We start from the raw sequence: 25,033 nt of genomic DNA, 5'->3' as shown, positions 1-25,033 counted from the left end.
TGGAAAAACTCTAGTTTAAGAACTTTCTTAAAAGCAGGATCAATTCTCCATTAAATGTGATCCATAGAACTATAGAGGCATTTCTTGGTTTTCTTTTCTTTTAATTACACATTTATAAACATAAGAAATTCTATGGGGAAAAATCCTGTTTTATTCCTCTTCTATGCCAGAGCAAACAGAATATAAAATTATCTGTAGAGACACACACCAATGTTATTTCTCTGACATTTTCACCTCACTCTAGCCCAAAAAAGGAGGAAAACTTTCTTATTTTATTTACAAATATTCTTAGACAGTAGCATATTGTGAATGAAGAGTCTACATCATCATTTGATGATTCATCTTCCTTGGAGGCTACCATCATTAGTTTAGCAAAGAAAAAAAAAAACCTTTGGTTAATAGATAGCCGTATTACTCTGGCTGGAAGGCAGAGCTTTCATTCTCTCAGTCAATACATCATGGTACCGCTGGGGTTTTGCTTTAATGGGAGAATTTTATTTATGCAAGTAAGATTAACACAGCAGCTTTTGCAGGAGTGAGAAGAATTCTTGATTCATCTATATTCCCTAACACAGGGATTTAATTCTAAACTATACAGTACTGTATGTCATAATGATCTTGGAATACAGAACTCTCTTGCTATCTATACCTTGTCGGTTTTTCTCACAAAATAGAAGAAAGATGTCTAGAAATGGCTGGGTTTCTTTTTTCCCCCAGACAAGAATGCAGTTTTAATTTCTATGTGTGCGTGTGATGTCAATTTATTGAACTGCTCTGGCAGATAAGTTTCAAGAAGTATTTAAAATTCTTTTGTAAACCTTTTACTCATTATTTCTCTACCAGTTCTACATTAATGCTTGGTTGTGGTAAAAAAATAAAGTAAGACCCTGCAATTTAACCTAAATCTATTGAAAGCCCAAACTTTTTCTGTTGTGAGTTATAACTGGATAATTGTGCATTCACTACAGCATGGGCAGACTGAAATGTTCTCTGAACACATCCTTATTTCATATCCCCTGTAGCTAAAAAGAAGAGAACTGAAAGGTATGAGGTAAGGGGAAAATCAGATCTTAAACAACCTAGAGGAAACGTTCCCATGCTCAGCTTGGGTAAATTTTTTTCTGAATCTCTCTTCTGTCTATAACCAACTAAGCAAAACACAGGAGGCTTCTGTGCATTACAACAGTGTGAAAGCAGTTTCAGTGGTGGGAAAGACAATGGCACAAAATAATCTGAAACCATCTCTAGGGCTTCTTAAATTGAGACTGCTCATGATGAAGAACCTCATTCCCAGCAGCAAAGAGCATACTTCAGAGAGGAGTCAGCCACCTGTTAGCTAGCAGTACTCTGGAAGGTTTATTCAGAAACGATGGTTATTTTTATCTTTGCTCTGCCTCAACCTCCTCATGTACCATTCTGTGTCACCCTTGCTTTCCAGTTCTCGTGACACAGGCTGATGCCGGCATTCCTCAATACCTATACGTTACCAAAACAAACATGTCCACTCCACTTACAGGTCACAAACTGTAAAACTATGAATTGTGTTTTCTCGAGGGAGACAAAACATATGAGGTTCCCCTCCTCTTCACAGCAAATTTAATACGAATCAAAAACAATATACAACTTAATTTCAAAAATAAATTTGTTAGCTTATCTCTGGCTTATCATGCCTTGTGCTGGCTGGAGGCCAGAAATATGAACAACCTGTGTTGTACAGAAAGGCTGAGTCCTTAATCAATACAACAGAATATTTCCATAGCCTCTCAGTACGATAAAAATCAGGTAATCAGTTATTTTGTCATAAGCTTGGCCTGTTGTAAGCATGATTAAAAATTCCAGAAAAATTGCTGTGTACTGATCAAAAATTGTAGAAGGTTTTTGCAAACTGAATAACAGAAATCACTGTTAAAATAATAAAACCCTGTCACACAGATCCACCGAGGCAGAACACATCAGAGCTAAGGGGAATATGTTAATCAAAGAATAACAAAATGAAAGGTGATCTTACTCTGCCTTTAACAAGCCCTTCTGTATGTGTACTGAAGCATATATGGTTAGTTATAATCTTTCAGTTGGAAGGGGGATGGTCCTTGCAATTATGTTTCTAAGTCAGAATAGGCATGGGATTGAAAATATGCTCTTGGAAATGACAATGTTGTAAAATGCTGTATTCTGTGAAAATTGCTCCATTAACTCCTTTGTTAACAGGCTGCTTCTGGTACTTCATTCAAAACCAACAAAACTTATGGATGCAGCTAAAACTGCAGATGGCAAACTAGAGTTGCCATGCATTAGGATAAAATGTCAGGTTGCCTAAGAGATTCCTTCCAAAAAATCTTCAAAAAAGAATACGAAAAAAAAGTCAGTTAATTTGAAGCACTGGATTTGCTTCTCAGGAAGTTTGAATTCAGATCCAGTTAATCATTTGTATTATGTTGATCGTCAGAACTGTAATGCAATTTTTTAAGGAACGGGGCTTAAGGCATTAGCATGAAAAATAGGAAAGCTGAGTTGAGAAAGGACTGTGTATCATGGAAGAGAAAGATGAGGTGGAAAGAAAGATCAAAAACATGTCAAAAGTGTCTACAATAAAATTCTACCTACACGTTTCATACCAGATAGAGGGCACAAAAAACTCTCCAAAGAAGATATTAACTCACCCCAAGCACACAAAACACCCTTTTAAGGGGGTTCTGTCACCAAGTCCTGTAGCCTAATGCGTACAGTTTAGCTCTTGGAATGTAAAGACTTTGTGCTGCTATAGAAATCGCTGTAACAAAGAGGACTTGGAGAACTTTTTTAATGGGCAAGGGTTTCTTCCTCTTGTATAGGTCTGGTCTCACCAATGCTCAGCTCCTTTCATAGCAAGAGGAAACATGATGTGCATTCTCCCTCAGGCAGAATTGATGCTGGCCTTCCTGACTTTATTCCTTTCCCAATGAGGGCTTGACTGAACAGTCGTGTGCCCCCTGCCAGATCACGATCCTCACAGATGTTAATGGAGATTTTAAAATATTAAAATTCTTATTAGTGTGATTTCTTTCCTGTTCCTACATAAAGATGGTTATATCAGAGAATCAGTTAATTTTCACCAACTTTGTTCCCCATTAGCAAAGAAGGAGCCTCCAAAAGAAGTAAGGTGGTGGGGCTCACCCGCTCTCTTCCTAGCCTGCTTTTTACCCTAGACATATAATCAACTCTTCTCTTTTACCTTATGACACAGAGAAGTGACAGTAATGGTCCTGACAGCAGAGGAGCGATAAGAAGATCACAGTTCAGGGATTTTCCGCTTTGTATTCGCACACATTATCAGACTTTTTCATGGTTTGAGGGCTGCAGAACAACGGCTGCAGGTTAGAGTCGGGTACTGTCTGAGATCTCGAAAGAGGAGCTAAATGGTGTTCTTCCCAAATCCTCCCTAGTGCTCACAGCACTACGTCCTCTTGGAAATCCTAAGGGATGTTATTCTTCATTTAACAGCCCTTGCTCTTTGCGTCCATCCTTGCTAGCTCCAGAATCAATGGTTCAGAGCACATGCTAACGTATGGCCATCCGCTCTTTCCAGTTTGCTCCGTTTGTGTCATGCAGAGTCTCAGCATGACAGGGGAGAGCCGAGCTGCATTCTTGATGAAAATTCCAATTTTCAGGTAATCAATTTTGAAGAAAACAATACACCATATATGCCCTGAAGAAAATTAAATTTAGTACCTACATATTGCACTTAAAATATTCACCAGATATTAATAATCCATGAGAATATATTCAAATCTATGTCAAATAATATTACCTTGTTTTGGAAATTATGTCTGGATACAGATACTGCAAAGTGCTGAAAATTCAGAACCACCAAAAATACGCTGCTATCATCTGAGGCATTGTAATCTGGACCCAAACTGAAGCACAAGCAGAACTCCCAGGTAAAGCCAAGACATCTGTATTCTGCAGCATGCTTGTACAGAACTGGAGATGAAACTGCTGTATGTGGTTTTTATTTGGACTCTAAATCTTGCTAAATAGGACACAGTTACACAAATCCAATGCGGACACTCAGTCTCAGAATATATGTCTATTTATAAATAAATTACTCACACTGAAGGATGCCATATATTTTACTTTGATTTTCCTTTGGTTTGTCTAAATAATTAATTATGCTTCTCTTCATTACAATTTTCTCACATGCACCATTTTATTTCTTCTCAAAATGTTTTCATACAAGAAATATATTTCACTGCCTTTCTAATTTAATTCCCCAAGCACTGCATTCTTTCTAAGTCATTTCTTATGTTTGTTCTTTCACAGCCTAAAAGACTTTGCCTGAGCATGTTTTCCATCATTGTTGTTTTTTGTTTTCTTGGCTCAGAGTATTAGATCCTAGGCAGAGCCAACTAGAAACCATTTGGACCCAAACTTGGCAGGGACTGTTGGGTCACAGAAAAGAACAGCAGACAAATAGTAAGGAAAAATGTTTGTTTTCTCACAAATCTATATATTTATATGCATATATAAAATTTATATAATAGTCTTAAAGGCATAAACTTGCTATTAGCTAAAAATCATCCCCATGAATAAATTAATACCCTCAACAGACCGTAAATGAAATATGTTTCCAGTCTGCTGTTGTATCGACAAACTGCCAACGTTAGGACCTGTAGGAAGTTGCTTTACCTGAAATTTCAAAGTGGTGAATGGAAAAACTGTGACAATAAGAACCCAGCTGCCCTCCTAAGAAGTGTTATGTCAGTTTTTGCCAGAGTTTTATCACAGATATACAAGGACTTAGGAGGGTTAAAATGCACCATCTGTAGCGGAAGATCTTTTATCTCCAGGAAAAATGCCCTTCAAAGCCCCGGTGGCCACCCAGAAAACTAACATCTGGAAAACAAAAGTAGTTCTCTTGTTTAGTTTGGAGCTCACCAGTTTCATCTTTGTGTATACATGACCTTGTTTTTGGATGAAATACTGGAAGTGTGTTGCCTGCCTCCTAGTTTCCTTATCACAAACTTCCTCATCAGACTCGAATGATAAAGAGAAAAGAAAAAGCAACTTCCATAACTCAGCAACAGTTTCTCTCTACCTTTACCAAACAGGTGAGACCTGGGACGAGAACAAACAAGGTAGCTATATGGGACTATACAACTATATAACCACATAAATATATGAGAACAAAGCTACTTTAAAGCAAAAGCAAGGCTATCCTTTCATTATTATCTAGCGCTTGAGGATGTTAAAGCTAGTGATTCCTTGAAGACCATGAGAAGAGTCAGCAAGCAGCTCAGACACCTCCTTTGGGATGCACAGTCATCCTCCTTGGTGTGTCCTGAGTTTCTCAAACTGTTCAGCTGCTGCCTAATGTCCTTGGCTTCTCTCCTAGATTCCCCATGCTGCTTCTGACAAATGTTTGCAACCTTGCCCAGCAGATGAAGGACAAGGGTGGACATCTGATCCGAGATATACACTAGTGCAATGCTTCAACACAGAGATTGAATTTAGGTTGAAGTCCTGATGTGGAAGATGAGCATAAACTCAGATTCTACTTGGTGTCTCTTTGCTGAGAGCTCTGAGTTTCTGTTCAACCACCGTTAGCACTGATGTTACTGTGACTCTTTCAGAGAAGAGGGCAATGGAAAACTGCTAAACACTGGAAGGATAAGGGGTAGGGGCAGAGCTGAAAAGCTGTTCCAGTTTTCATGAAAATCACCAAGATATCAGCTGTCCTAAAAAGCTTGCCTCAGACAAGCCAGCCCAGCTGCAGGCAAGAGGCTGGTACCCTCCTCCTTATCCATGAAGAATACCATGGCTCAGAGAAAGTTGGCATCTGTGTTCAGTGAAGGCAGAAGTGCAAAATCAATCTGGGCATAGACTACACCCATGTGTTATTTTGACTGGGGAGCCTGCTAGTGCCTTGTGTCCCCGAATCCCTTTGGAGGGTGCTGATTGTTGACACACAAAACTGGGCTTTGATACACCCATGGCCTTCCTCATTTTTGGCCATACAAAATTAAACTTTGCTTATGTTGTTCAGAAGCCTTGAGCAGGTCCTTCTAGCAAGTGCTCCCATTCCCAGCTACTGTCTGTTGGATGTAACATTATTTTCTCTATTCCGTTGAAAAATATTACATTTCTTGTGCCTAACTACATTTCTCTTCACCAAGGGAAATAAGCATCTGATCAGGAGTTTGACTTTTGTTCTCCAGAAGGCTGAGCAGGGAATTCTGAGATGTAGCTCTTGGTCCTCTGAGTTGTTTTCTACCATGCCCTGTACAGCAGCCATGCTTTGATAGATGTTACACTGCTATTCTTGTTTCACTGACACTCTACTAACCTTATAATTGAACAGGATGATCTTAGTGTGAGTTCAGATTTTTGTCTTGTATGTGTATGTATTGTAGCTGGCAGACCTCTCCTGAACTGGGAAAATATACAGACAACCATCCAGCATCCAAAGAACGGTTCCAAATATTTATCCAAGTAACTCATTCCATGGCTGCTTTCCCTACCTTCACAGTGAACATACATCTTTTTCTTCTCCCATGTCAAGGGGAGATTTTCATGGCAGCAAGAATAGGTTCTAAAGCAGATTTAGCTAATTGCAGTAAAAGGCATTCTCGAGTTTCCTTTTTTGTTTGTTTGTTTTCTGTTTTATTCTTGTCTACTCTTGGATGACCTGTGTGATGCTGTTGTTACAAGAGAGATACTAAGAAACTAAATCTCACTTCTCTGCATTTCACTGAAGACAAAGATAGATATTAGGAAACTACAAACTACATTTGTTGTGCTTCTTACAGTATACTTTAATCCTGTGATATTTCTTCTTTTTTCCTCCTTTAATTTGTAACATGTCAGCCATGAATTTGGTGGGAATGTATTTGAAAAGAATGCCTGTAAAATGTCAGAGTAAAAGTAATGAGAAAAACTTTCAAAACACTTCTAAGGAGCTGTGTTCTCTTGCATAACACTCACAGTCAATTTATGCTGCGTCGTTTGTGCTGAATCACTGCGTGCATTACTGTGCCAAAAGGAGGCAACGTGTCTGTCATTGCAAAGGAGACTGTTGTTTGGATGCTGATAGGCCAACTGTCTACACACTCAGCCAATATAAAAATCGCACATGCTCCATGATTAAAGGAGGTGATCCTCAAGAAAGTCAATTACATGCTACTATTGGAGTGAACAGTTGGCAATCTGGAAGCATAATATTAAAAAAAGGTTATTACCCTAATCTGCTCTGGAAAACGGACCGTAGTACAGAGTCAAACAAATATGTTGAAACCTATTCAGATGGATTTCATTACAGTACTTAGTGCCTGGAATCTCAAATTCAAGGAGAAACCTAGAAAATTGATCATAATTTAGGGTCATAATAAAATTTCACTCTGTTCACAACATCCAACTTATAGCTCCTGTATTGGGGAAATCATTGCCATTTCCAAAAGCAACACACATTCCTTCACAAAACATTTACTGACTTGCAATATTCTTCAAATCCCATGTTTTCTAAGTGGTTCTTTCTGTTCAAGTCAGTGGGAAGTTACCTGGACAAGGACTGAATTAAAATGTCAAAGTTGCAAACATCTCATCTTAAATAGTTCTGAGTAGTGCAATATTTTAAGTGAAAGCTGACAGATATAGAGAGGTCCCCTTTAATTTAATTTATGTCTTCCTTGCCATGTGTACCTTTCCAGCAGCATAATGCAGCTTGATCACACCCCGTGTTGAAATGGGAGCCAAGGCTCCCATTTACCTTAATGTTACAGAATCATGTCCCTAAAGAACTTCAACTAGCGAAACACCAAAGCCAGAAATCTGCTTTACTCATGATTGCCACAGATGTTTATCTGAATCCCTACCCGCTGGGCCTGTAAAATAAAAGGCGAGATGTTGTGTAACACCAGATAACAACAAAAATGTATAATTCTTCCAAAATAGGCTATCTTGTACAATTATAAAATGGCAAAGTATTCTCCAAATTGTTCTTGGTTTGAGCAAGGTGACACGTACTGTAGACATGGTGCTATCACATCCACTGCACACAGCATGAAGTACAGAATTATCTGGATACGCTACCAACACAAAGATGGCTTTGTTAGTTTGCTACTACTAGTCTGAAATCAAAGCCTCGTGTCCTGAAATGATCAGAGGGCTCTTTTGATGTTGCTGAGGGCCTAAGTGGCTGTTTGGGAAGCTCACCTAAACTCAGCTTATGAGCATCACCATAGCTCACAAGTGCATCCCAGCTAGAATCATACAACAATTTAGGTTGGAAGGAACCTCTGGAGCATATCTGGTCCAACTCCCTGCTCAAAGCTTCCACCTTCCACCCAAGCTTCAAAGTTAGATCCAACTTCAAAGAGCTTTCCAGGCTAATGATGCATGGACGAGGAAGGGTGAGAGCATACAGAGGGAATCCTCATTCAATTCAGTTGCCTAAACATAAAATGTATAGTGGCATATGAGAGACTTGGGGTATTGTAATCTACCATTCAGGGATGTCTATGACTCAGGGGCCAGTTTTATGTGTGACATTCTATTGACTTTACAACGGGGAAAAAATCTGCTCTTAGATTGTAAAGAAGAGCGCTAAAGACACAGGACATAAATGGACTGTTTGGTGGATGAGGAATTTGCTGGAACTAGATGATCTTTAAGGTCCCTTCCAACCCAAACCATTCTATGATTCTGTGATTCTATGATCCAGTGGGTAGTGGTCAATGGCTCAATGTCCAGATGGAGATTGGTGACAAATGGTGTCCATCAGGGGTCCATACTGGGACAAGTACTCTTAATATCTTCATCAATGACACAGACAGTGGGATCAAGTGCACTCTCAGCAAGTTCACAGATGACACCTAGTTGAGTGGTGCGGTTGACACGCCTGAGGGACAAGATGCCATCCAGAGGGACCTGGACAAGCTTGAGAAGTGGGCCCATGTGAACCTCATGAGGTTCAACAAGGCCAAGTGCAAGGTCCTGCATCTGGGTCAGGGCAACCTCCAGTATCAATACAGGCTGGGGGATTGTGAGCAGCCCTGCAGAGAACGACTTAGGGTTACTGGTGGATGAAAAGGTGGACATGAACCAGCAATGTATGCTCACAGCCCAGAAAGCCAACTGTATCTGGGCTGCATCAAAAGCATGACCAGCAGGTCGAGGGAGGGGATTCTGCCCCTCTGCTCCGCTCTGGTGAGACCCCACCTGCAGTACTGCATCCACATCTGGGGCTCCCAATATAAGAAGGACGTGGACCTGTTGGAGTGAGTCCAGAGGAGGGCCACGAAGATGATCAGAGGGCTGGAGCACCTCTCCTATGAGGACAGGCTGAGAGAGTTGGGGTTGTTCAGCCTGGAGAAGAGAAGGCTCCAGGGAGACCTTATTGGGCCTTCCAGTACCTAAAGGGGGCCTATAAGGAAGATGGGAAAAAACATTTTAGCAGGGCCTTTTGCAGTAGGACAAGGGGTAGTGGTTTTAAACTAGAAGAGGGTAGATTTAAACTAGATTTAAGGAAGCAATTTTTTGTGATGAGGGTGGTGAAACATGGGAACAGGTTGCCCAGAGAGGCTGTAGATGCCCCATCCCTGGAAACAGTCAAGGTCAGGCTGGACGGGGCTCTGAGCAACTTGGTCTAGTTGAAGATGTCCCTGCTCACTGCAGGGGGGTTGGACTAGATGACCTTTAAATGTCCGTTCCAACCCAAACTATTCTATGATTCTAAAATCATAAAATAAAACCAGAGAGGTAAAATTGTTGGCCTAAGTAGTAGTAGTCACTAGCTGAAGGTCTCCAGAGAAAAACACCTGCACAAAGAAGTATGAAAACCTGAGAGAAAAAAAAAAAAAAAACAAGAAAGCTGGAAGATGGCAATTCAGCAAGGTGGAAGATCAGACCAAATGCCACGGAGACTGCCACGTCCCCACCTGACTGATGAGTGCCTGCTGCCTGGCCAGCAGAGATTCATCAGGAGTCTGTCTTACAGGTGCTAAGAATATCAATGTTAAGCCTATGACTATAGTCCAGCTGTTTGCTCTGTGTGTTCGCCAATAAATAAGACCATTGTTATGTACTCATGAATTGTGTATGAACCTCTTTGCAAGTGTCTGCACATAGTGAAATGCCCAGTAGAGAAAGGGTTATACACTTGACTCCAGAAAAGTCTCCTTGGGCTGTAGTGTTTGCTACCTCCATGCAAATGTTTTGAACTCCTGGGAAGTCTCAAAAGGCATGAGATGCCCATGAACAGGAAACTAAATCAAGGCATGAATTTCTGTTGCCAACACAGAGATTAATAGTGCTTTGTGGCACCGTGGATATGAAAGAAAGCTTTTGCCATTAATCAGTATGGCAAATCAGGCCCTGGCTTTTTTACCAGACAGGAATCTCTTTTTTCACTTGAGATTAATTAGAGAAGTGGTTTTCAATTAAATAATTAGCAGGCTGTGCAGGGTTTGGGATATATGTGCCTGGATGGGTGCAGACAGATGCTATCTCATTTTGCCAGTATTTAAACTGATCAGAGATGTGCCACGTTTGACCCAGGAGCCGTACGGCCGCAGTGCCATGTCTCGGTGGCAATCCATAAACCTCCCTGGCTGTGAGGAGGAACCCACTTCTGTTTACATTCCTCCATAGGCATAGCCTACGTACAATATGTATACCTACAGTACACTGTAAAATATGGACAACAAAGGTGGCAGGGTTTTCTTCTCTTTACCTTCTCAGAGCCTGAAAAATACCCCTAAAAGAAAGCAAAAGCCAACCAAGGAAGGACACCTACAAATTCTCTGCCTATCTCTGTCAGCAGATGTGAACGTTGGGTTGGTTTGTTGTGAGTTTCGTACACACCGTCCTGGTTTCGGCTGGGATAGAGTTAATTTTCTTCCTAGTAGCTGGTGCAGTGTTATGTTTTGGATTTAGAATGAGAATAATATTGATAACACGCTGATGTTTTAGTTGTTGCTGAACAGTGCTTACGCTAAGTCAAGGACTTCTCAGCTTCTCATACTGCCCTGCCAGCGAGGAGGCTGGGGGGGCACAAGAAGTTTGGAGGGGACAGAGCTGGGACAGCCGACCCCAACTGGCCAAAGGGGTATTCCAGACCACAGGACGTCGTGGTGAACAATAAAACTGGGGGACTTGCCCAGGGGGTGGCAGCCCATTGCCTGGGGGCTGGCTGGGCATCGGTCAGTGGGTGGTGAGCAATTGCATCGTGCATCACTTGTTTTGTATATTTTTTTATCATTATTATTATTTTCCCTTCCTTTTCTGTCCTGTTAAACTGTCTTTATCTCAACCATGAGTTTCCCCCTTTTTCCGATTCTGTCCCCCATCCCACTGAGGGGGAGTGAGAGGATAGCTGCGTGGTGTTTAGCTGCCTGCCAGGTTAAACCACAACACATACCTATACAGAACTGCTGTAACACAGTAATAACTATTTATTTAGAGGCATAGGGATCCCCCACAGAGAAATCTGTCGAGTGTCACAATCAGATAAACAGCTCCATGCAAGCCACTAGCTATATGCTCATTAGATTGGACTTCTGTCTTCAAGGACATCTACAAATACAGTATAAAGGGAAAAATTCACTATGCTCTGTGCCACTGAAAGACAATAGATAAATAAATGAATCACAGATTTTGTCTGAACATTATTTTAGCTTTTCCTACCCTTCTGCATGTGAATATGAAGCAGAACTGAGAGGCAAAAAAAAGAAAATCAAGTGACCAAAATTTAAGAATTTGTGATATTAATATTTTATTTTCTTCTTCATTCAATAATAAAATATGTCTGGAAGATTTCTTTTTCTAAAGTTCCATTAAAAACAATTATTTTCTCTGAGAACAATAACACTTGAAAATCCATAGTAGAAAATAATAATAAAAAAATATCAACCCTTGTCAGCAGAACAAACCCCAAAGGCCAGATGATGAACAGGTTATGAAACCATTTTGCACTCACACTCGTGACTTTATATAATATGAGTTACAGAATGGAATCTGAGGTGATTTGCTTGGTATCCTTTTCTTATAACTGCTGTCTGTCACCAATAAGAGGCAGAGATATCAGATGTTTGTGACAGTATAATTTTACCTACAGACATCATATTTTGAATTACTAGAAAAAAAGACTTCTGTAGTATTTCCCTTTCTTATGTTATTGTTGTAATTCACTTGCTATGAAATGAATTGTGTTATTGATAAAAGTCCAAATCTAAGTATGAACATGAAGAAGGGTCTCCTTCGGGTGTGACTGGATGCAGCCTGCTGTTATTAAACCTTTTAATAATTAAATACAAGGGGTTATATTAAAACAATATTTAGGTCCTTGACTTAAACTTAGAAAAAACAAGAAATGCAGCAACAAAGCCATCTGCACAGTCCTTCTCTCACCTAATATTATTTCTTATTGACCAAATCTCAGCAGAATGAATGACTGATTAGCCTTATATATGCATTATTAGGACTAGCAGGATGGATTATAGAAGGGAAGTCTCCACAGACATTGAATTTCTTTCTCTTTTCTTGCATATTGTCTTGTTTTGTTCTGTTTTGTTTTCATTTTGATTATATGATCTGAAGAATCAGATTTGGGAACAGTTGTGCATCTGCTTACACCCGAATGTGCATGGATGGTATTTACAGACAATCACACGTTAGTGCTCGGGTTACTACTTCAAGAAGCATTGCTCTTTTGTACAAAGATTTACCTTCTGATGCCCAGAGTGAATTCAGAAGACTGCTGCTGGTCTGCAGAGCTCTGCTGCGGAGTCTGCACGTATCTGTGGGACAACATGGACCCAGACTTTTAGAATGGCTCTCAGAGAAAATTTTGAAGATGATGGTGCAAAGCAATCACACAAATGGTGGAGAGGAGCCTGACTGCACCAGCTCCGTTGGTTGCAGAAGACCACTCAAAAAGGATAAACACAGATTTCTGACTGCTGCTCATCTCTTTTGGCCAGTATCTTGAGAAAGGAGCATCTGCAAAGGACAGTTTTAGTGATCTCTGAATGGTGCTAATAGTAGAAATAAAATATTTTGTGTTAGGTCAGAGTGCTGATGTGTAGAAACGAGAAACTCTTGCCTGGTAGCTGGAAAAGAGATCTGTCCTTTGGCCTACAATACAGTAACTTGTTACCGCCCGATATTTCTTCTGATAAAGGAAAAATAAGTTACCATTTGGACTTTGCCACTTTATGAGGGCTTCCAGGAGTTATAGCTCATCAGGAGAGCTGACATGTTATGACACACTGACAGAAATGTCCAACAAAACAGTTTTTGCAGAATTTGGACTCTGATCACATAACTAGTACTTTTTATTTTTTCTTCTTCTTGAGCTGTCCCTGCAGGGCTGATAAATGTACAAGTCTGTCTGAACACCTCATCTGGAGAGTAATCCAGACACCCACAGCACTATATGGGATGGATGTCTAATCCAAGTTGCTGACTGGAGTTGCAATAAAATGCTCACAACTTTCTGCAATTGTGTACTGCTTAAAAATAGCTGGGGCTAGCTTTTAGGTATTTACTAGGTATTCCTCAGACATGTAAGCCTGCAGATCTCTTCAAATAACTTCAAGCCTTTTTAATGTTAACTTATTTTTCAAAGTGAGCACTCCTGTGCTTTGTACAAACAACACCCTTTTCTTTGGTTTTAAGAGCAGTTTGGTTTATTGCAACATCTTTCAGTACTGCCAATGCCTATTCCGTTGCATGTTATTTTATTACCAGTAAGGTGAGGGTTATTCGAATGAGAAAGCAAAATGATACCTCATTAACAGCAAATATCAGGATACTGTTTGCTGATTGTGATATTTTTTGCTGATAATATCTGAGGTCAAATTTACAGTCATCTCAAAATATTTGAAAACTTAGACAAAGTACAAGCACTTGTCAAAGCCTGATGCTCTCTCTAATCAGAAATATCAGCAATGTTGTCACTTTCCCAGGTAAATTCAGGATAGTAAGAAATATATTCTTAAGGCTGTTCTATAACTATTCTGTGCAACTCAGCACCATACAGCACAGCTGGTAAATGAGTTTAAGATATTTCTGTGCACAATAGAAGAAACCTCAATTGGAGCCAACAGGAATGAAAGTTTTCAAAGCATGATTAAATACCTGAAGTGCTATCTTAAGCAGTAACTTTTAGGAATTTTAGCCTTGTCAAAACTTTTCAATGGAAATGAGTAGCAAAAAAAGCTAAAAAGATGATTTTGACCCTGTTTTCTCAGCTTATTAAAATATTTCTCCGGTAAGACTAGTGGGTGACCCACTCAGCAGGTGGGTGACCCACTCAGCAGATGGGTGAACTACAGAGGTCAGAATTTCAGTTCAGTTTGTATTTGCACACAAGGCTTGGGATGTAAGCATTGAACCTTATCCAAATATTTTAAAAAATGAACCTGAAAAAAGAGTTTGGACAATCTGACAATGAAAGTTTTCTCCTAAGATTTCAAGGCCTTTCTGCTTCTGTTAAAGTAAGAGCTTCTCCCAGAATGTTTTGGCACTTTGGATACCAGCAGAAAAGAGGACCAGGAAGTGTGGGGATATGTGAAGTTGAAAGTAAGTGGGAATCAAAAGTGGTCTAAATACTTCTGAGCCATAATAAGGCTTGCAGTCTGTTCAAGTTTGGAGTGAAGTTTTGAATCATCCATCTCTATATCTGGCTGGTGAGACCATATCTATATTAATGGGAACTGCATACAGTGTGTTCCCCGTGTGATCTCAGAAGGATCACATAGAAATAACATCATTTACCAGCTGGCTATTGCAGTAGCTGTGCTTATGCAGCTTGATATTGATCTTGTTTTCACCACAGCATACTGCCAGGGCAGACGCAAACTATTGTTCGATGTCAGGTATTTCAGGGTAGTGCATCTTTCAAAGAACTTGCTTACAATTTAGTAATTGTGATGCAGAATATTTTTCCTACAGGAATTATCTTTGTCACGTCCCAGTTTCTCAGGACGATGACTCAGGTTTGCTGATTCCCAGGTCAGGATTAAGGTGAAACAACACCAGGGATCCTTTAACTCACAAAACTCAACTTTTATTCGCTCACAACAAGAATTGGCATGAAACTACATCAGTAAACTATGTAATGTGCTAACCATGCATCACCAAACATATACTACAAGCCTTGCTTATTTGGGAATCAATTCAGGGAAGACTATAAGGCAAGCCCTCCCGTTGAGTCACGAGGTTCAGAGCAGACCCCCTTGCTTTCTAGACTCTTTCTCAGAGAAGAGCCTAGGGGCAGCTGGATCCAATCCTAGTCCAAGACCTGGTCAATGGTTCTATGTCTAAAGGGATGAAGTGTAGGGCTTGTGAAAAAAAAAGAGACAGAGAGACAGAGAGAGGAAGAGAAATGAGGACAATTTATGTCAGTTAGCCAATTTAGGCTATTTAGGTGTCAAGCGCAGTTTGTGCTTCCAAAACCTTTTGGAAATGGGTTGGTGGGCTTGGGGGTCGTTTGGGAGTAACTTCTCCCTCCCTGCAGGCATGACCGTTGCTTGACCTTTGGCCATGCCTGGTGAGCTGCCCCACTCAGCGTATCAGAACACGGAACTGTGCATCCTTTGGCACAGCACACCCTCCGCACCAGTTCGGTGCGTCACCCGTTGTTACGCAGGTTTGTTGTTCTGCAGAACTTGCCCCCCCCCCAATGTTTGAGACATGAACTCTTTCAGTCTCTCACAGCACCCCATGGCTCAAACATTTGACTGGACCAAGTTATTGTAGAGACCTTCTTCTCCCACAGTAGTAATCTCCACATATCGGACAGAAGGAGAGAAAAGAGAAGTAGAGGAAAGCAAGCGGGTAACCATGCATCACATAATTGCAAGGCAAGCACTAAGAACACAAAAATCCACATAACAACATGAATCCAATGTTAACAAGCCATTTTCCCAGCGCCATGAGTCCCAACAATGAGGAGAGAGGTCAGCAATGATCCTCCATTAAACCAGTCTCCTGGTTGCATCACTTGGAAAAGTTCTCCATTCTTGTCTGTGTCTTCTCTCATCTTCACTTGGGCTTCTTCAACTGAAATGGAGGCATTATGGATGGTGATACAACATTCCCCATCAGTTAGATTCAACATCCCACATACCGCATGTTCTTTTAACAACATATCCAATGCTAATCTGTTTTGAGGGATCATTTCAGATGCTTGTTGAACTTGGGTGTTAAGTTCTCCAAATGCACAATGTGTCCAGTTGGACAAAACATGCATTTGCCACATTATATTTTCCAGGACAAATTGGTGTCTCCTAAGGATAAGGGAAGGGGTAAAGATGGTTTCTAGCATTTGGGATGCCTTCATTCCCAAGGTATAATGAACAGGTGCTGCGACTCCATGTATTGCCCATTCAGGTTGTGCCTTAGGGCCATCAGCATCCCGGCACTTTCAACTCCATAGGGATGTCAAATAAATAAACAGCTTGTGTGGACACATTGTTGGAATACCAATTCCACACTTTAGACCAGCATGTTGTTGGATATTTAGATGGGAATACATTTTGCCATCTGAACATCCCCAAAGGGTACCATAAGGGGCAGGTATTGGGTATTTCGCCATGCAGCCTTATCTAAAGATAAAAGGGTTATACAGACTGGTGGCTAAACCACATGTGGGATATCCCCAACAGGCACACATATCTCCAATAAGGGTTCTTATTTCCCAGACAAACCAAGTTTCCAATGGATTACGTGCACCACTGGTACAATTTAATTGGGTCACAAACTTAAAAAGAGGACATACATCTTGTTTGGGTATCCTTTCAAAATCTTCTTTGTCCAACCACCATTCCCAGACCCACTGATCGAGGTTGGGTTTTTCTGGTATTTCAATACACCATGAAGATTTAGATTCTATGTGGTAATCAAGTTCAAATGAGGTTATTATTTGCGTTGGTGATGGCCACCAGGGGACCCAAGTACACTTGGTATGGTTAGGTGCTATCGCATTTGAACATCTATATCCTTGGGTGGATCATTCTTCATTTATACCCGTGTCCCTTAAAAAATTCCATATGCTTCAAGATTCCCGATAGCATTTTTCCCCAGTAAAATTACAAGCACTACTTTGGTTCCACCCATTTTTCCATTCCCAACATTCACTTTTCCATAAGTCACGATATTCAAGGTTTCCTCCTCGAAGAAGAAGATAAATCTTTGAATCATTGGAGGGAGTTTTTAGAGCCATAAAAGGTCCCCCAGAGGCATTGTTCCAGGAGCAATTTGGTTTACATAAAATGTTACCAGAGACAAGACTCCTTTTCACAAGATTGGTGAAGTTTAGATTAATGAGGCCAAATTGAATTCCTTTGTTGACAGATTTTGGTAATGCTATACAAACACCTGGATTGGTGTCATTCCAGAGGTGCATAAAACCTTGAATCAAATTCCAAGCTAAATTTGGAGGCTTTTTCTTGTCCTCTGGTGGAAAGGATGAGAATGAGGGAGAAGGATCCCCAAAGCATCTTTCCCTATATAACAGACAAAATCTACAAATAACAAGAAATGAGTAACACAAATAAAAATTAGTATATTTAGGACTAACATGGGCCCCTCACCATCTTTCTCCATTCCTCTTTGGTTCCACAAAGTACAAATATAAAGCATGCATAGATTAAAATGAGGGTATTACCCATCGCGTGGGGGTTCGGTGGTCTTTTCCATGTGCATCAGTTGCTATCCATACATACAAGTTCAAAGGGGTTTTCAATGCCACAGGTACTTCCCCTACACTAGGTCAATCTACTAGAACAGGTTGTCCAGGATACTGGAGCAGGTGTATTGGATCTTTCTTATCGCCCCATCCTAGAATTAGGGAGGGGGACTTTGGGCAAAATGCAGTCAGTCTACGACATCCATTCACCTCCCAGCAGCTATTTAACTTTTGTGACTGCGTCTGGCACTCGTTGTGGCTATCCTGGTTCATGGGGTTTTAGGGTTTGTTTTAGAAGTCCATTAGTACGCTCCACTATGCCATTTGCTTGAGGGTAGTGTGGGGTGTGGAAAACCCATTGTATTCCTTCCTTGTGTGCCCACTCTTGGACCACCCCGGCAGTAAAATGGGGTCCCTTCTACTTCCCTGCAGGCATGACCGTTGTTTGATCTTTGGCCATGCATGGTGAGCTGCCCTGCTCAGCGTATCAGAACAGGGAACTGCTCAACCTCCAGCACAGCAGTTGCTCATGTCCTGTGCTGATCAGCGCTGATCGTTAAGCAGAACTTGCCCCACCACAATGTTGGGGACATTAACTCTTTCAGTCCCTTGAAATCTTACACATTTTTTGAATGAGATTTCACTTTATTTCTAATCTCTTCACATCCTCATCAAAAAGTTGGAGAGATTCAGAAGAAAAGCTCACAAATATCAAAGCAATAGAGGAAATAACCTTTTGGAATGGAATTCTTTCCTTCTAATGTAAACTCTGACTAGAAGCTGCTGTCATTACTGCTGGGTTTTGTAAAGGTGTAACTCTGTATATAGTCTCCACATAATGACATACTTTTAAGAATCAAGAAACCTGAGGTCAACATCAGGAAGAATTTCCTGCACACTGAATTAGAAGTATGGTCTAGCAGAATCTTTATTTGATTTTTTTTCTGTACGATCTACACAATGTGTATACCCATCTATACATCTACTGAGCATCTCTAAATTACTAACGTTCTTGGAGTGTAGGTCTGCTGCAGCACATGATTTTAAAACTCTCTCTGGTTTTGCCTTCCATTATAGAGGGAAGACTCCTTACAATCCCAATGGCAGTCCTGGGATGTTGGCTTGATTTTCAGGCTGGTGAAGCGTTGGCAACCTGTAGTTGAGGTTAAGTACCTGCGATGCTGCTGTTTGCTGCAAGGGTTGTTTGCCAAGGCAGGAGTGGAACTGAGATCTTCCTTATATCCAACAGAGAAAAGGGATGCTGTGTTTAGGGGGATAGGTAGGGAAGGGGATAAACAGGGCCAAGTGTTTGTGCCTGTATCCCAGCTCAGGTCCCTGGAGAAGGGAGCCCTGCGTGGTTCGCTTCTGTTATTAGAAGAACGTAGACCAAAGAGGTAGCTGCAGAGGGTTTCAGCAGAGCACTACCCTGCCCTTTCTCAGCAGAGCTTTATGGGTTAACCTAACTCTCCCTTTACCAGTAACTTGTCTCCATGTGCATTTTAGCAAGGGGTGAAAACATTGTTCTTAGTGAAAAAACTAAGTTGTTTTGGGGAAATAATTGGCTGAAACAACATAGACTGAGTAGGATTTCGGAGAAATAAAGGAGACAAGTAGAAGTGCCCTCAAATCTATGCTGTGGGAAGGACAGAAAAGAGGCCAGAAAATGAGGAAGAATAAGTCCAAGCTCACATTTCCTGACAAGCAGGACAATTTGACCTCCCCCTCTGTGTGGAGAGCATATGAAACTACACACAAGTAGTAACAAACCAGCTTAGTCAGGTTTAAGATAGTATTTACCATGCACTAAGCAAAAAGCGTGACTTTTAAAATAAGATCATTAAAAATAAAAAATAAAAAAGATATCATGCTTACAGCTTTTTGAAAGATGGAGTACTTATTTAATAAACCTGAAAACATACAATGGGTGATATAAAATGCATACAAAATTAAATCAAGCAGGTACATTCATCACTGACAATAGAATAAATGGACCCAAGCACCAAACATTTATTTTAATGACCTAAGGCAGCATAAGGATAATGACATAAGATAAAGAACACCATAAAAAGTTTTTGTATTTTTTTCTATAGCCCGTAGCACAAGGGCAAGCAGGCGCTGGAGTATAGTAGCACTTAACTTGACACTTTTTTGACTGTGATGGAGAACTAGTGTAGGAGGGTGGTTATCCTCCTAACAGGTTAATTGCAAATCCATTTATTTTAGGTGGCCAGCCTGGTTTATTGTGTCAGTATTGGCAGGACAACATGTTGTTTTGATTTTAACTTTTTAGTGCCCTCCATTATATGACACAGTTAGTCTAGAAAAAAATCCAAAACATTGAATTGAAAAGTCATTCTAAATTGTGAAGTATCTCATACAAAAACTGTTAAGACAGGACACTGTGATGTGTTTTTTTAAGTCTTCCTCTAAAGCAAAAGTTTAGGAAAATCAGCACAGAGCATACTTTGGTGCAGCTCTGTTTTCTGATGTGAAGTTTTCTACGCAAAATTTTCCAAGCAGCTCTACATAAGGATCAGCCTATGTGAGAGGCTGATCCTACAGAAATACCTCTTCTTTAAAAACACTGCCTCTTAAAATACTATCTTTAAATGCCCCACTAAGTTTAATATAAAGGACCAGGTCTTTCCTGGTTCTACTCCTTGCATTTTTTTCTGCAGCTCTGCTCTCAGTTCTCTCTCCCTCTGTTCACCGGGGACTAAAACACTCATCTGGACCAACTATGGGCAGAAACAAACTCAAGAAGAAGAAAGCAGTAGAAAAGCCACCAGAGAAATAACTGATCAGCAACTAAAAAGCCTGAAAGCAAGAATTAGCACCCAGAAAGACTGAACTATAAAAATTAAATACATAATAAGGCATTTCTTAAGATTCCAAAAAGCAAATTAAAGTCATTTTAGCTACTTTTGTCCCAATAAAACCCATTTTAGAACTCACGTATAGTAAATAAATCTGGATGACATAGCATTATTTACATTCTGAAAAGCTATAAGAAGCATAAGAGCCTAAACGTTAATCTCATGGACTGCTTCTCAGATAACTGGTATTATTTCTAGAGTTCAATTTCCCTGTAAAATATTCATTTCTTTATATTTGCCTCATTGATTAATGTATTGCTTCAGAACTTAATGGAATTTCCTAAATCCTATAAACCAGCCATAAACAATTAAGGGTGATCTTTAAAAAAACCCTGGAGTTTAAAATACATTTTCCTCAGTACATCTGTAGTGTACTAGCATTCAAGAATAAAAATCTTTATGAACCTGCAGATGTTAGTAATTACCTAAAAGTCAGAATTTCCTCTGATTTCATATAATCACAGAATGGTTTGGGTTGAAAAGGACCTTTACAGTTCATCTAGTTCAGCCCCCCTGCCATGAGCAGGGACATCTTTCAGTAGATCAGGTTGCTCAAAGCCCCATCCAACTTGCAGTATCCCCAAGATCTTCCCTGCTCTCAAGCAGTTCATCCCATGATGATTCTGCAGATTATATTGATGTTGCGGATTGCCCCAACCCAGGTGCAGGACCTTGCACTTGGCCTTGTTTAACTTCAGGAGGTTTGCACCGGCTCACTCCTTAAGCCTGCCAACTTCATACTAATGATTTAAGTCCTGAATTTGGGAGTTTAATTTTCTGAATGTTTAGGAGGTAAGGTCATTAATCACGGGTTATGGTCCTGAGCCATTCTGGTGATAGTTCACCTGTCTACTATAGCTACTTAGCTGCCTGACTCATATAAGTTTAGAGGAGCTAACCCTGCAGGCCCTCTCTGGGAAGAAAATTGGTGTGGGGTTTACAAAACTGAACTTAGACTCATGGACAGGCTTAACTTTGGCCTTAAAATAACTGCCAAATATACCTTCTCAAACCGGAAGCTTAAGCAGTAAACACACAGAGACAAAATTGTACTCAGAGCAATTGGCAAATAACTTTTCTGACCAACTCTTCTAGCCCTCTCAAAAGTACAAAAGCCATGTGGGAGGAATTGGGAACTCCCTGAGGAAAGCTTGGTAGCCGGAGCTGTCTTGGTGTCTGTAAGCCCTAATTCCCAGTTTCTTCTTTTTACTCCAGGCTTTATCTTAATGGCATTCTTTTGCACATGTGCTGTTAAGAAGACTGACAAGTCTATTCAGCTTTGACCAAGCCATTGGCCTTTGCACGTCAATATCATACTATTTTGCACAATTATGTATATGAAGAAATATATATATGATAGGTGCAAAATCCTCTATCATATCTAACCTTCTTCACTTTCCTGGGTCTGAGTGGTGAGCAGGTGCCCCCTCCTGACTGACTGGGCTGCATGTGACCTTCAGCATGTATGCAGAAGGCTCAAAGTCATGTCTCCAGCTCAACAGCGAGAAGGCCTGAGACCTCTGTCACCGCGGCATTTGTGCCACTCTGTTATTGTAAAATTAACAGACACTCCAGCATGGAGCTCTTTACCTCCCGGCTAGGATTCATCCCACCTAAGATTCAGCATCTGTCTGAGTGCCCAAAGTTTGGAACACAGTAAGCCAACAGTTACCGTACATTCAGTGAGAAGAGGTACTTCTAGGTGTGAATTCAACCCGCCCAACTTCTGAGTCGCAGTCTTCATGAGGATACCTGCCTGTGTACAGGGAATCATGGCCAATTACGATCCTGACTTAAACATTTTAACAGTGTTCCCCAAAATACATGGGGGTAATCTGGGCTACTGTGAGAGATTTGACCCATAATAAAATAGCTATCAGCTGTTGACATCTGGAGAACCTGTTATGAAACTTTCAGGTTGAGTTCAGCGATAATGTGAGCAGTGCTGTGTGGCAATGGTAACGCAAAGTAACTTCCACTGCAAGAAAATTAGTCTAACAAAACTCAGTGGGAGTTCCTGTGGGAGGAGAAAGTAATTTTATTAAACAGCATCTTTAAGCAAGTTGATTTTATAGATGCATCTTCACATGTTTGCAAGCATCAAGACGTGTCCAAGCAGCCTGGTCCTGATCACTATTTTGTGCGACAAGAGGAAAAAAGACAGCAGCTGTCAAGTCCTTACCTCTCAGATGCCTTTTGATTGGCAGCAGTGAACTAGTCTTCACGTTATTGATTTCCAAAGACTGAAGAAGACTTGTCCAAAGGCAAGTAGTCCATTTTACTGCAGGGAGCAGTTTCTTGGGAAGTATATTCTCTGTTACCAATACAGGCCTTTCTTTTAATCCTTTGCTCTACGGTTTCTTCCAGTGCTTACACTTTTCATTCATATCAATCTTAGTATCTCTATTACAAATGTCTTCAAGTAACTGTGTAAAAATATGAAAAGTATATGCCATCCAAAACCCAAACCATCCTCTTACTCCCTTCAGATCAACAACCAAACACCACCCCCCCAAAAAAACCCACCCCAAAAAAACCAACCATGCAGCAGAAGACATTACCTTAAGAAATTAATGTCATATTTTGGTCTCACTGAAACTCAGTGTTTTCCCACTAATTACAACCATGCCTGAAAGTAAGGAAGGGTCAGTGATTTGCCCTTTTGCCCAGAGAAATTGTTCCCAGTTTCCTGTTGTGCTTTCTTTGTGATCTCCAGAAAGGATCGTGGGCTTCTAGGTTCACGAGCTGAGTATGCTGCTCCCATATGGGGATCAAGAAATGTACATTTTCTACCGGAGGCAGTATGTAGTGACTTCTCCAAATTGATCCTGCATGTATCAGGGAGAAACCATGGATATGATCAGTGCTTGTGGCATCCCAAAATGTATTTACCCAAAGTGTAAGCATCCTTCCACCTACAGCTATTCCCATTACCCTTGCAAAGGGCAAGCAGATGGGATGCCCAGAGGCCCTGGTTTGCACCAGCACCAGTGTCAAGACTCCCAGCGGAAGGGTAGGGGGGCTCTGTGGGCAGCTGAGCTCAGCCTGAGTGCAGCCGGCTTGGAAAAGCTGCACGTGCAGCTCATGCTGTGCCTTGGATTTGCAGGGACCTGGGGGATTCTCAGGGACCTGGGGGATTCACAGCTCCTTTGGAAGTGGGTTTGGTTTGGTTTGGTTTTGAAAGCCGAAATCCAGGAGCAGTCTTTCTGCTTCCTATTCTCACCTGTAAAAAAGGGTTACTTACTCCACCTCAGAAAGACTGCATATAAAGACACCACAAATTGAGACAGGGTACCTCTCCTGTAAGTTAGATGTTTAAATGGTCAGATCAGTCATTCCCTGGCAGAGCCTATTTCTCTCCACTGAGTATAAAGGGATTCTAGCATGCCTAGCTCAGGCTTAGACATCTATCTTTCTGACATTTAACTTAGGCAAGTGACTCCCGGGCAAAGGATGCTAAAAAATCATGGTAATGAGTCACAGCAAATAACTGGGGAAAAGAAATTTCATCTGAGTTCCACCAAAGGGCACATTTTGACCCAAATAATTCCTTTCAGATTTGAGTTGCAACTTCTGTTCTGTTTGGTCAGAATACAGCATCATCAGAGTACAGAAGCAGGCATGGGACAAATGGAGGGAATTAAGAACAGATTTGATGCCAAGTTCATTGAAGTCTTTGAATTGTGAAAAGAAATATTAATCTCTGCTTGCTTTCAATTTTTCTTCTCATTTTTATTTCTCTTTCCTATTAGGTTTCTTATAATAAATAAACGTTTTTACTTAGTTACAAGTCATTCTATATTGTTCTTTGAAAAGTAAAACCAAGAAGCTAATAATAATTGCACTATTCAGAGCAAAACAGTGGTTTGAAAAGTCTGCGAGAAAAGACACAAGTGAAGGTTATTTCTAGACATGGTATAGATCATTGAAGAACCTGCATGCTTTTCTGTATGTTATATATCCCAATAGCACAAACTTTGAAAACTTTTTACTTACTAATTATGTAAGTCATAAATTATTCTGGAAATGTTGTCAATCATGACATATTAGATAGCTGAGGTGAAAACTGCAGACTGTTTGAGCTCAGTATGTTCCTCATCAGACTGTTCTTATTCTTTAATGCTTATTGCTCTATATTATGAGAATGAGGAAGCAGCTGTGGAAACAAAATGGGTCACAGACATATTTCAGCTGGGGACAAGGGACGCATGCAGTGAGAACCGCCAGGCTGTGGGTGGGGAGGAAGCAACTTTTCATTAGATTTTTTTGTTGTTGTGCAGAAGGGGGAGGCACATTAAACTTGTGTGAAGATTAAAGGGGTGTTCAATGTCTTAAGTGGAAAGAAAGAACCTGGGGGACAAAGGCAGAACCCAACAGAAATTTCATATAACGCTGAAGTACTGCAAAGTTTAACTGAAGGGAATATCCTGTCAAATCCAACCTCTTGATAGGCTTCAATTTAAGAATCACATTTGTGATTTAATATAAAAAT

Source organism: Buteo buteo, chromosome 28, assembly GCF_964188355.1.
Source record: "Buteo buteo chromosome 28, bButBut1.hap1.1, whole genome shotgun sequence".
Taxonomy (NCBI): domain Eukaryota; kingdom Metazoa; phylum Chordata; class Aves; order Accipitriformes; family Accipitridae; genus Buteo; species Buteo buteo.
Note: the sequence above shows the minus strand (reverse complement) of the source record.